The 10,030-nt window shown below is 43.6% G+C and overlaps 1 protein-coding gene across 3 annotated transcripts in view; it reads left to right on the top strand.

The window, feature by feature from the left end:
- OCA2 (oculocutaneous albinism II) overlaps positions 1–10,030 on the top strand; it is a 355,302-nt gene that overhangs the window by 6,277 nt on the left and 338,995 nt on the right. The window lies entirely within an intron of this gene.

Genomic DNA, 10,030 nt, shown 5'->3' with positions numbered 1-10,030 from the left:
TTAAATACCATATAATTCACTCATTTAAAGTATACAAATTCATACCTGTAATCCCAGGACTTTGGGAGGCTAAGGTGAGAGGATCATTTGAGCCCAGAAGTTTGAGACCAGCCTGGGCACCACAGCAAGACCCTGTCTCTACTGAAAATAAAAAATTAGCTGAGCGTGGTGGTGTGTGCCTGTGGTCCCAGCTACTTGGGAGCTGAGGTCGGAGGATCACTTGAGCCTGGGAGGACAAGACTGCAGTGAGGCGTGATTGCATCACTGCACTCCAGCCTGGGCAACAGAGGGAGACCCTGTCTCAAAAAAATGTACAGTTTAATGGTTTTTTAAAGTATATTCACTGAGTTGTGTGACCATCACCATGATCAATTTTAGAGCATTTTCATGAACCCAACTGAAACTCCGCGCTATTAGCATTTGTTCTTCATTTCCCTCCAACCTTATCCCCTCCCCTAGCCACAGGCAGCAACTAATTTATTTTATTTTATTTCCCTATGGATTTACCTGTTCTGAAGATTTTATGTATACATGCATTCAGGCAATATGTGGCCTTTTGTGACTAGCTTCTTTCACTGAGCATGTTTCCAAAGGTTATCCATGTTTTAGCATGTGTCAGACACCATTCATTTTTATTGTCAAATAATCCACTGGGTATATACACCACATTTTATTTATTTATTTAGTAATGGACATTTGGGTTATTTGCACTTCTTTCTTTTCTTCTTTCTTTCTGTCTTTTTTTTTTTTTGAGACAGAGTCTCGCTCTGTCACACAGGCTGGAGTGCAGTGGCCGGATCTCAGCTCACTGCAAGCTCCGCCTCCTGGGTTTACGCCATTCTCCCGCCTCAGCCTCCCAAGTAGCTGGGACTACAGGCGCCCGCCACCTCGCTTGGCTACTTTTTTGTATTTTTTAGTAGAGACGGGGTTTCACCATGTTAGGCAGGATGGTCTCGATCTCCTGACCTTGTGATCCACCGGTCTCGGCCTCCCAAAGTGCTGGGATTACAGGCTTGAGCCACCGTGCCTGGCCCTTTCTTTCTCTCTTTCTCTCTCTTTCTCTTTCGCTTTCTCTTTCTCCTCTTTCTCTTTCTCTTTCTCTTTCCCTTCCTTCCTTCCTTCCTTCCTTTCTTTCTTTTCTTTCTTTTCTTTCTTTCCTCTCTCTCTCTGTCTTTCTTTCTCTTTTTTTGAGACAGAGTCTTGCTCTGTCACCCAGGCTGGAATGCAGTGGCACGATTTCGGCTCACTCCAACCTCCACCTCCTGGATTTAAATGATTCTCCTGCCTCAAACTCCCAAGTAGCTGGGATTACAGGTGCCCACCACCATGCCTGAGTAATTTTTGTATTTTTTGTAGAGACGAGGTTTCGCCATGTTGGCCAGGCTGGTCTTGAACTCCTGACCTCAAGTGATCCCCCGTCTTGGCCTCCCAAAGTGCTGGGATTACAGGCATGAGCCACCGTGCAGGGCCTGGTTGTTTCCACTTTTAGGGTATTGTGAATAATGATCCTATTGTTATTGTACACATAATTGTGTGGACATACGTTTTCATTTCTCATGGGCATGTTCCTATACATGGAATTGCTAGGTCCTATGGTAGCTCCATGTTTAACATTGATTGATTTTTTGAATACTGAACCAGGCTTGCATTCCTAGAACACACCCTACTTAGTTATATGTGTAGTTCTTTTGATATATTACTGAATTCCCTTTGCTAATATTTTGTTAAAGATTTTTGCACCATATTCATGTGAGAGATTGGCCTGTAATATTTTTTCTTTGTACTGTATCTGATTTTGGTATCAGGGTAATATTGTCTTCATAAAACTCACTGAAGGTATACCTCATCTTCTGTTTCCTGGAAGAGATTGTATAGAATTGGTGTTAATTTAAATGTTTGGTAGAATTCTCTAGTGAAACCATCTGACCCTAGCAATTTCTTTTGTAAAAATTCAAATTTAATTTACTTAATAGAAATTATAGAGCTATTCAGATTACCTATTTTATATTGGATGAGTTGTAGTAATTTGTGCTTTTTGAGGGATCGGACTAAGTTTTCCAACTTATGTATGTAACGTTGTAAAATGGCAATCTAATATACCATTATTATTCTTTGATGTCTTCAGGGTCTGTAGTGGTATTTCCTGTTTCATTCCTGATATTAGTAACTTTCATTCCCTGTTTTTTCTTTGCCAGTCTTGCTAGAGGATTGCTAATTCTGTTGATATTTTCAAAGAAGCCACTCTTGGTTTCGTTGATTTTTTCTACTGTTTTTGTTGATTTGCTTTCTATGTCATTGATTTTTAATCTCAGCTTCATTATTTCTCACTTCTGCTTGCTTTGGGTTTATTTTCCTCTTCTTTTTTGAGGTTCTTGAGATGAGAGCTTATATTATTTTTTGAGACTTGCTCTCCTTTTGATACTAGCATTTATGCTGTAAACTTCCTCCCATCCCTGATTTCACTGTGTTCTGCCAATTGTGATATGTTGTATTTTCACTTTCATTCAGTTCAGTATAATTCTGATTTCCCTTGAGACTTTCTTTTTGCATCCCGGATTATTTGGAAGTATGCTTAATTTCTAAGGGTGCAGATTTTCCTCCTCTCTTTCTGTTACTTATTTCTAATTTGATTGCATTGTGGCTACAGAGTACTCTGTATGATTTCAGTTCTTTTCAGTTTGTTGAGGTTTGGTTCACGGTCCAAAGCGTAGTCTATCTTGGTGTATGTTCTTCAGGCACTTTGTAAGAATATTCTGCTGTTGTTGGATGGAGTGTTCCACAAATATTGATTTTATTCTGTTGGTTGTGGGTGTTGTTCAGTTCTTCTAGATCTGCAGTGATTTTCTGTCTAGTTCTATTAATTGCCGAGAGACAAATGTTTACGTCTGTAACTATAAAACTATAATAAATGTGTCTTTCTCCTTTTAGTTCTATCAGTTTTTGCATTAGATATTTTGCGGATCTGTTGTATTGTGCATATGTGTTTAGGATTTCTATGTCTTCTTGGTAAAGTGACCGTTTCATCACTACAAGATGCCTCTCTCGGTGCCTGGTAATTTTCTTTGCCTTGAAGTCTAGCATATGTTATGTGAATATAACCTCTCCTACTTTCTTTGGATTGATGCTTGAATGATACATATTTTTCCATCCTTTTGCTTGCACCCTACCTATATTGTTATTTAATTTTATTTTTCAACTTTTATTTTAGATTCGGGGATGCATGTGCAGGTTGTTACAAAGGCATGTTGTGTGACACTGAGGTTTGGTGTACCACTGGACCTGTCACCCAGGTAGTGAGCACAGTACCCAATAAGTAGTTTTTCAAGGCTTGATCTCCACCATCTCTGCCTGCTCCAGTAGTCCCCAGGGTCTGTTGTTCCCATCTTTATGTCCATGTGAACCCATATACTGTTATTTTAGAAGTAAATTTCTTACAGACCTTGCATAGTTGAGTCATATTTTTTTTTTTTTTTTTGAGACGGAGTCTCGCTCTGTCTCCCGGGCTAGAGTGCAGTGGCCAGATCTCAGCTCACTGCAACCTCCGCCTCCCGGGTTCACACCATTCTCCTGCCTCAGCCTCCCGAGTAGCTGGGACTACAGGCGCCAGCCACTTCGCCCGGCTAGCTTTTTTGTATTTTTTTTAGTAGAGACGGGGTTTCACCGTGTTCGCCAGGATGGTCTAGAACTCCTGACCTTGTGATCCACCCGTCTCGGCCTCCCAAAGTGCTGGGATTACAGGCTTGAGCCACCGCGCCTGGCCGAGTCATATTTTTAAATTCACTCTGCCAATCCATCTTTTAGTTGGTGTATTCAGACCATTTACATTCAATGCATTTTTCTGATATATTAGAGCTATGGGTAACCTGAACATTTTTTTAGAATTCCATTTTGATTTATCTATAATGTTTCTTGGTGTATCTCTTTTATAGCTTTTTAAAGTCATTGCTCTAGGTATTAAAGTATATATACACGTTACTTGTCACAGTCTACTGATGCCATCATTTTATCAGTTTGAGTAAAATCAAGAAAACATACCTCCTTTTACATCCTTTACCTTTCTCATTTGTTATAGAATTGTCTTGATGATTTCATCTGCATACATTGATAAACACATCAAAGAGTGTTATAATTTTTGCTTCAAATATTCAACAGAATTTAGGAAATTCCAGAGGAGAGGGAAAATATATTTACCTATGTATAAATGTTATTCAATAGCGTGTTATCAACAGTTGATGACAGAATTACTTCCATTCTCTGAATGAAAACAGCACATGATGCATCTGTTAAGAATCTTGCTAGGACTGACCTTTTGTTTTTTTCCTTTGAGATGGAGTTTCACTTTTGTTGCCCAGGCTGGAATGCAATGGTACAGTCTTGACTCACTGCAACCTCTGCCTCCTGGGTTCAAATGATTATCCTGCCTCAGCCTCCCAAGTAGCTAGGATTACAGGTGTCCTCCACCACGCCCGGCTAATTTTGTATGTTTAGTAGGGGTGGGGTTTCACTATGTTGACTAGGCTGGTGGCAAACTCCTGACCTCAGGTGATCCACCCATCTTGGCCTCCCAAAGTGCTGGGATTACAGGTGTGAGCCACCACACCCAGCCTGGACTTACTTTTTATTTTATTATTATTTTTTGAGACAGGGTCTCACTCTGTCACCCAGGCTTGAGTGCAGTGGCACAATCCTGACTCACTGAAGCCTCGACTTTCCTGGCTTAGTGATTCTTCCACCTCAGCCTCCTGAGTAGCTGGGACTACAGGCATGCACCACCATGCCTGGCTAAGTTTTTGTATTTTTAGTAGAGATGGGATTTTGCTATGTTGCCCATGCTGGTCTCAAACTCCTGGGCTCAATCAATCTGCCTACCTTGGCTTCCTAGAGTGCTGGGATTACAGGCGTGAACCACCCCTCCTGTCCTTACTTATATTCTTTTACCTTCCTGATGTTCTAAAATGTATTCTTTCATTTTCCCTTTCTGTTTGGAGAACTTCATTTAGTCATTCTTTTAGGGTAGGTCTGCTGACAATAAATTTTTAGTTTTCTTTAATCTAAAAACATCTTGATTTCTCTTTCACTGGATATAAACTTCTGGCTTGACTGTTCCTTCCTCTCATTACATGAAAAATGTTATGTCACTTTCTTCTGGCCACCATGGTTCCTCTCATCTGAATTGTTTTTTCCGTGTAGGGACATTTTAATTTCTCTCTTTAGGACATTTTTCTTTGCTTTGAGTTTTTAAAATTTTGCCTTCTATATGTGTTGGTGTGGATTTCTTTGGGGTTATCTTGTTTGGGGTTTGCTTAGCTTCTCAAATCTGTAGGTTTATGTCTTTTGCCACATTTAGGAAATTTTCAGCCATGACGTCTTCAAATACTTTTTAAGCTACATACTCTTCATCATCTTCTTCTGGCATTTGGATTACATGAAAGTTAGATCTTGTGTTACGGTCCCACAGGTCTCTGAGGCTGATAAACTGTTTTAGACTATATTTTCTCTATTGTTCAGATTGAGTAATTTCTATTGTTCTGTCTTCCACTTATTGATTCTTTTCTCTGTTCCCTCCATTTTACTGTTGAGTTCATTTTTGCATTTTAAATTTTGCTATTGTGTTTATCAGTTTCGTTTGGCTCTTATTTGCTGAGACTTTCTGTGTTTCATTTGTTTCAAATGTGTTTGTTATTGCTTGTTGAACCATTTTTATTTTGGCTGATTTAAAAATATTTTTTCAGATAATTCTAACGTCTCCATCATCTTGGTGTCATCATCTATGTTCTTGCAAGTGAAGATTTTCCTGGTTATCACTATGATAGGTGGTTTTGAGTGAAACCTGCATATTTTGAGTATTACAAGACTCTAATCACCACTTAAACCTTCTGTTTAGTTGGCTTCCTTTGACACTGCTCCAGCAGAAGGGCCTGACGTTGCTGCCAGATAGGGTTAGAAGTTCCGGTTCCCCAAGATGGGGAAGGATTCCCCCTTATTGCTGGGTGGGTGTGGGACCTCTGCCTCTTACTAGGCCTCTGCTGATATCACCCTGGCTGCGTGGAATGGGACATCTCATTACTGCTCATTACTGACCTCTAGTGACACCGCTGGGGGGTGGCCTCATTACTGCTGAGTAGCAGTGAATGCCCTGACACCCCATTTGGCCTCCTCTGACACCATGTCAGCAAGGAAGGAGAGGGGTCCCTTTTACTGCAGGGCAGGGATGAAGTCCAGGCTCCTCACATGGTGGTCCCCACTTAAGCCATTGGGGGAGGAGTGTGTAGGGAGGAGGTGGAACTCCCTAGCACCCAGCAACCGGTGAATGTCCAAACTCCCTACTCAACCTTTTACGAAGCATCCCGGTGAGGACTGGGGGCCAGGCACTGTGTAATATCCTCTGGAGGATGCCCACTCAGCCTTTGCTCTCCTGAGTGGATATGGGTCTACAGTATTAGGCTGCAGTAGAACAGATATTGTCTAAAAGCTTTCTGTCTTGCTAGGCTACCTATTTCCTGGTCCTTTGGCTGGGGGCAGGCTTCTCTTGGGGCTTTTTGTTCTAAACGTCAGGTTTTTAGTTGTGCTTAGCAGGAAGAACAGGGAAAAGTAGGTCTTCTCTGTCTTTCGGAAAACACCAGTCCTGAGCTGTGTATTTTTAGTGTTGGCAGATAGGACAGTACGTTTGTAGGACATTTGTAGGTACATTTGTAGTACATTCGTAGGACAAATGTAGGACATTTGCATGCCAGTTTGTGAGGTTCAGGATGGGGAGGGATGCAACAGTGCAGTCTGGCCGAGGGTGGGAGCAGGTGGGCTCCACTGTACCTGGCAGGGCTGTAGATAGGCGTGTCCTTGAGAGGCTGGGCTTTTATTCTCATTGCTTCTGGTTTTGCCAGCATGGCTATTCCGGGACGTTTTGCTCTTGGAGACATTCCTCACTGTCGCCCTACTGTGTTCTGAATCCCAGTGTCTGACTCCAGCTTGGGCTCTGGCTTGGGTTCCGCCAATAGGAGATTCTTCTGGGCGATTAGGGGATTAGGGAAGGGAGGATGCCCTGCTCTTCTTTGGGGTATCTCTTCTGGGGCTCCAGCTCCTTCTAGAAGTGCTCAGAGTAGCCTCTATTTCCTTCTTGGACCTTGGCTGATTCGGTCAGTAAAGGGAGCAAGAGGCAGAGGCAGCAGCTGGGAGTGAAAGGGGGATGGGTGTGTGGGGTTTAAGCGGGGAGTGAAGGACAGCAGGTGCGTATACTGCCTGGGGCGGTGTGGTGGGATTGCTGGGCAGTACTGGGGCCCACCTGGGGTTCCTCATATGATGTCATCTGCAGGCACAGGCAGCAAGGAAGGTTTTCTACAGCCATGTTCAGTGGCTGAGAAGGGTTGGGATTTGGCCATGGGTGGCAGACTCCAGGGGCCCATGGTCCCCACCTCCTGGTGTTCACACCCTGGTTTAGTCCTCTCCCTTTGAGTGTTGGCAGGCAGGACCCAGGACTGACCTCCAGCTGACAGAATACAGCAAAGTGGTGGATGTCCCCCTGACACGTAATAGCCTATAAAACTCTGCCTCACTGCTGCTCACTCTCCAGATGCTCCTTGTTGCCTGAGAAGGCAAGCAGACGTACTGGCGGAGCTCACATGGTGAGGATGCAGGAGCCTGCTGGGGTGAAGGGGGCCTCTGAGGGGGCCTCCTGTAACAAAACACCATAAACTTCTTGCTGGCCCACAGCCAGCAAGAAGCTGCATCCCCGAGTCCTGCAGCCACCAGGACGTGGATCCTGTCTGCACTGAGTGACCTTGGCAGCGGATTCTTCCCCAGTTGAGCTTCCAGATGAAATCACAGCCCAGTGGCCCCTTGAGATCCAAGCAGACAACCCAGTTGAGCCACCCTGGCCTTGACCCAGAGAAACTCTGAGATTATACACGTGTGGTTTTAAACCTGTGTACTTTGTGGTGATTTGTTTTGCAGTAATAAAAAACTCGTTTATCAGGTAAGTTTGAGAGAATGATTTGGGGCAAGTAAGAGGAGGATGTTTGCTGGACCACAGAGGTTCCACCAGGAAAGAGGGGAGTGAGGCCTTGGAGAAGGGACGTGGCCTGAAAGAGAGTGGACATTTGTTGTACTAAGGGTGGGTGGTATGTTCCTGTGTGAGTCCATTTGTGCTGCTGTAACAAAACACCATAAACTGATGACTTATGCCACAAACATCATTTCTCACAGTTTGGGAGGCTGTGAAGTCTCAGATCACAGCACCAGCAGATTCAGTGTCTGGGGAGGGCCCACCTCCTGGTTCACAGACGCACCTTCTTACCGTGTCCCCACACGGTGGAGAGAGGAGCCGAGGTCCCCCACGACTTTCAGAAGGGTCTGGAGAGCTCTACCCTCAGGGCCTCTCCAAATCCCAGTCACCTCCCTGACACCCCACCTCTGAATACCATCCCATCAGAGGGGAGGGCTTCAGGCTCTGAGTTTGTTGGAGGGCACATACACAGTCAGTTTGTGACAATTCCAATGGCATGTTCTTCTAAACAAGCTGGGTGTTTTAGGAGGGGCAGTGGCATCCTGGAATTGTCAATGGAGAGCAGGAGGACCCCCTCTGAAGTCTCAGCAGGACCAGCTACATAATTTGTGGGGCCCTTTGTTCAAAAACCAGGGAAAATGCCATTAATGGTACTAAAATATAAAGTTTTCCCCTTTCTTCCATTCTCTCTCTCTCTTGGCTTGTCATGGTGCTTTTAAATTGGTATTTAATGTCATTATTCTAAATAAAAAAATTTAAATTTTAAATTGTTACTTTTACTAGTCATTATATCGTGCCACATCATTTTTAAATGCAAATACTGAAACATTTAGCTCGTGTGTGGAATTTGTGGAATCAGACTTTTTTGTAGCTGGTGTGTACATTTGTACTTTGTTCTTACCAGGCAGCGGAACCATTGTATCAAACAAATGCAACTGCTTTATCTCACTTTTATGATACAAGAACATTCTGCCGACATGGCCTCCCTTCGGCTCACTGGTTTGTGAGTGATCACTCTCAGCATAAGTGGTTGGTTAAAGCAGGGAAATACCAACGGTGAGAAGGATATATGGACTTCCTTGGTCGTTCAGGTTTCTTCGAATGTCATGTCTTTCTGTATTTGAAGTCAGTTCTGGCTCCACCAGGAAGTGTGCGTCTGGGGCTGTCAGTGCCCTGTCTTACTCAGTGGTAGACACGACACGCCTTGTACTTGCTTTGAGTCTCAGCAAACTCCTGTCATCCTGGGTCCACTGGAATTCTGTGCTCCTAGGGCATTGTGAAGGTGATTAGGACTGGCGATGCACTATTGTGCTAACTCCAGCCCCAGCACGTGCCTCTGCATCTCGGTGCCAGAAATCCAACTCAGCCAAAGTGCACACTGAGTCCTGGCTTCAGGGCAACCCTGGACAGCAAACCAAGCGGCTGCAAGGCCAAAGGTCATTTCTGGTGCTGTAGGATGCTGGAAAAGGTAAAAAATAAAATGGTGAGTGGTTTGAAATATAAGCCCCAAAGTAGGACAGCATAACCTTCCAAGTATAGGAATAGTTCTTACTCTTATGGTGGGTATATTATATTCTCACCAGAAAAACATTAATTTGCTGAATGCAAAAAAATGTAAAAATCACAGAAGGGACAAAACCAAAGGAGAAGGACCCCGTGGGTGCCGTCGCCGTCCAGAGGCAGCCGTGTTTTGGAGGGTGTCTTTTGGGCTTCTGTTCTATGTATGTAATTCATAAATATTTATTTCAATAAAAACATCACAGTGTACTACGTGCCTTATTCCTTCCACATCCTTAGCATTTCCCAATAGCAAGAACCATCCCTTAGATCATTTTTAATGTAGCACGGAATTTCATGCTGTGCACACATCACAATTGACTTCACGAGCTCTCTGTTGCTGAACACTTAGGCCATTGCTAGCGTGTCCAGAGTTGGTTCCTTCTGGTGGGTTCTTGGGCTCGCTGACTTCAAGAATGATGCCGCAGACCTTCGCGGTGAGTGTTACAGCTCTTTTTTTTTTTTTTTTTTTTT

The sequence above is a fragment of the Colobus angolensis genome, unplaced genomic scaffold, assembly GCF_000951035.1.
Source record: "Colobus angolensis palliatus isolate OR3802 unplaced genomic scaffold, Cang.pa_1.0 Scaffold211, whole genome shotgun sequence".
NCBI classification, from domain to species: Eukaryota; Metazoa; Chordata; class Mammalia; order Primates; family Cercopithecidae; genus Colobus; species Colobus angolensis.
This window is presented reverse-complemented; position numbering and strand designations above follow the sequence as displayed.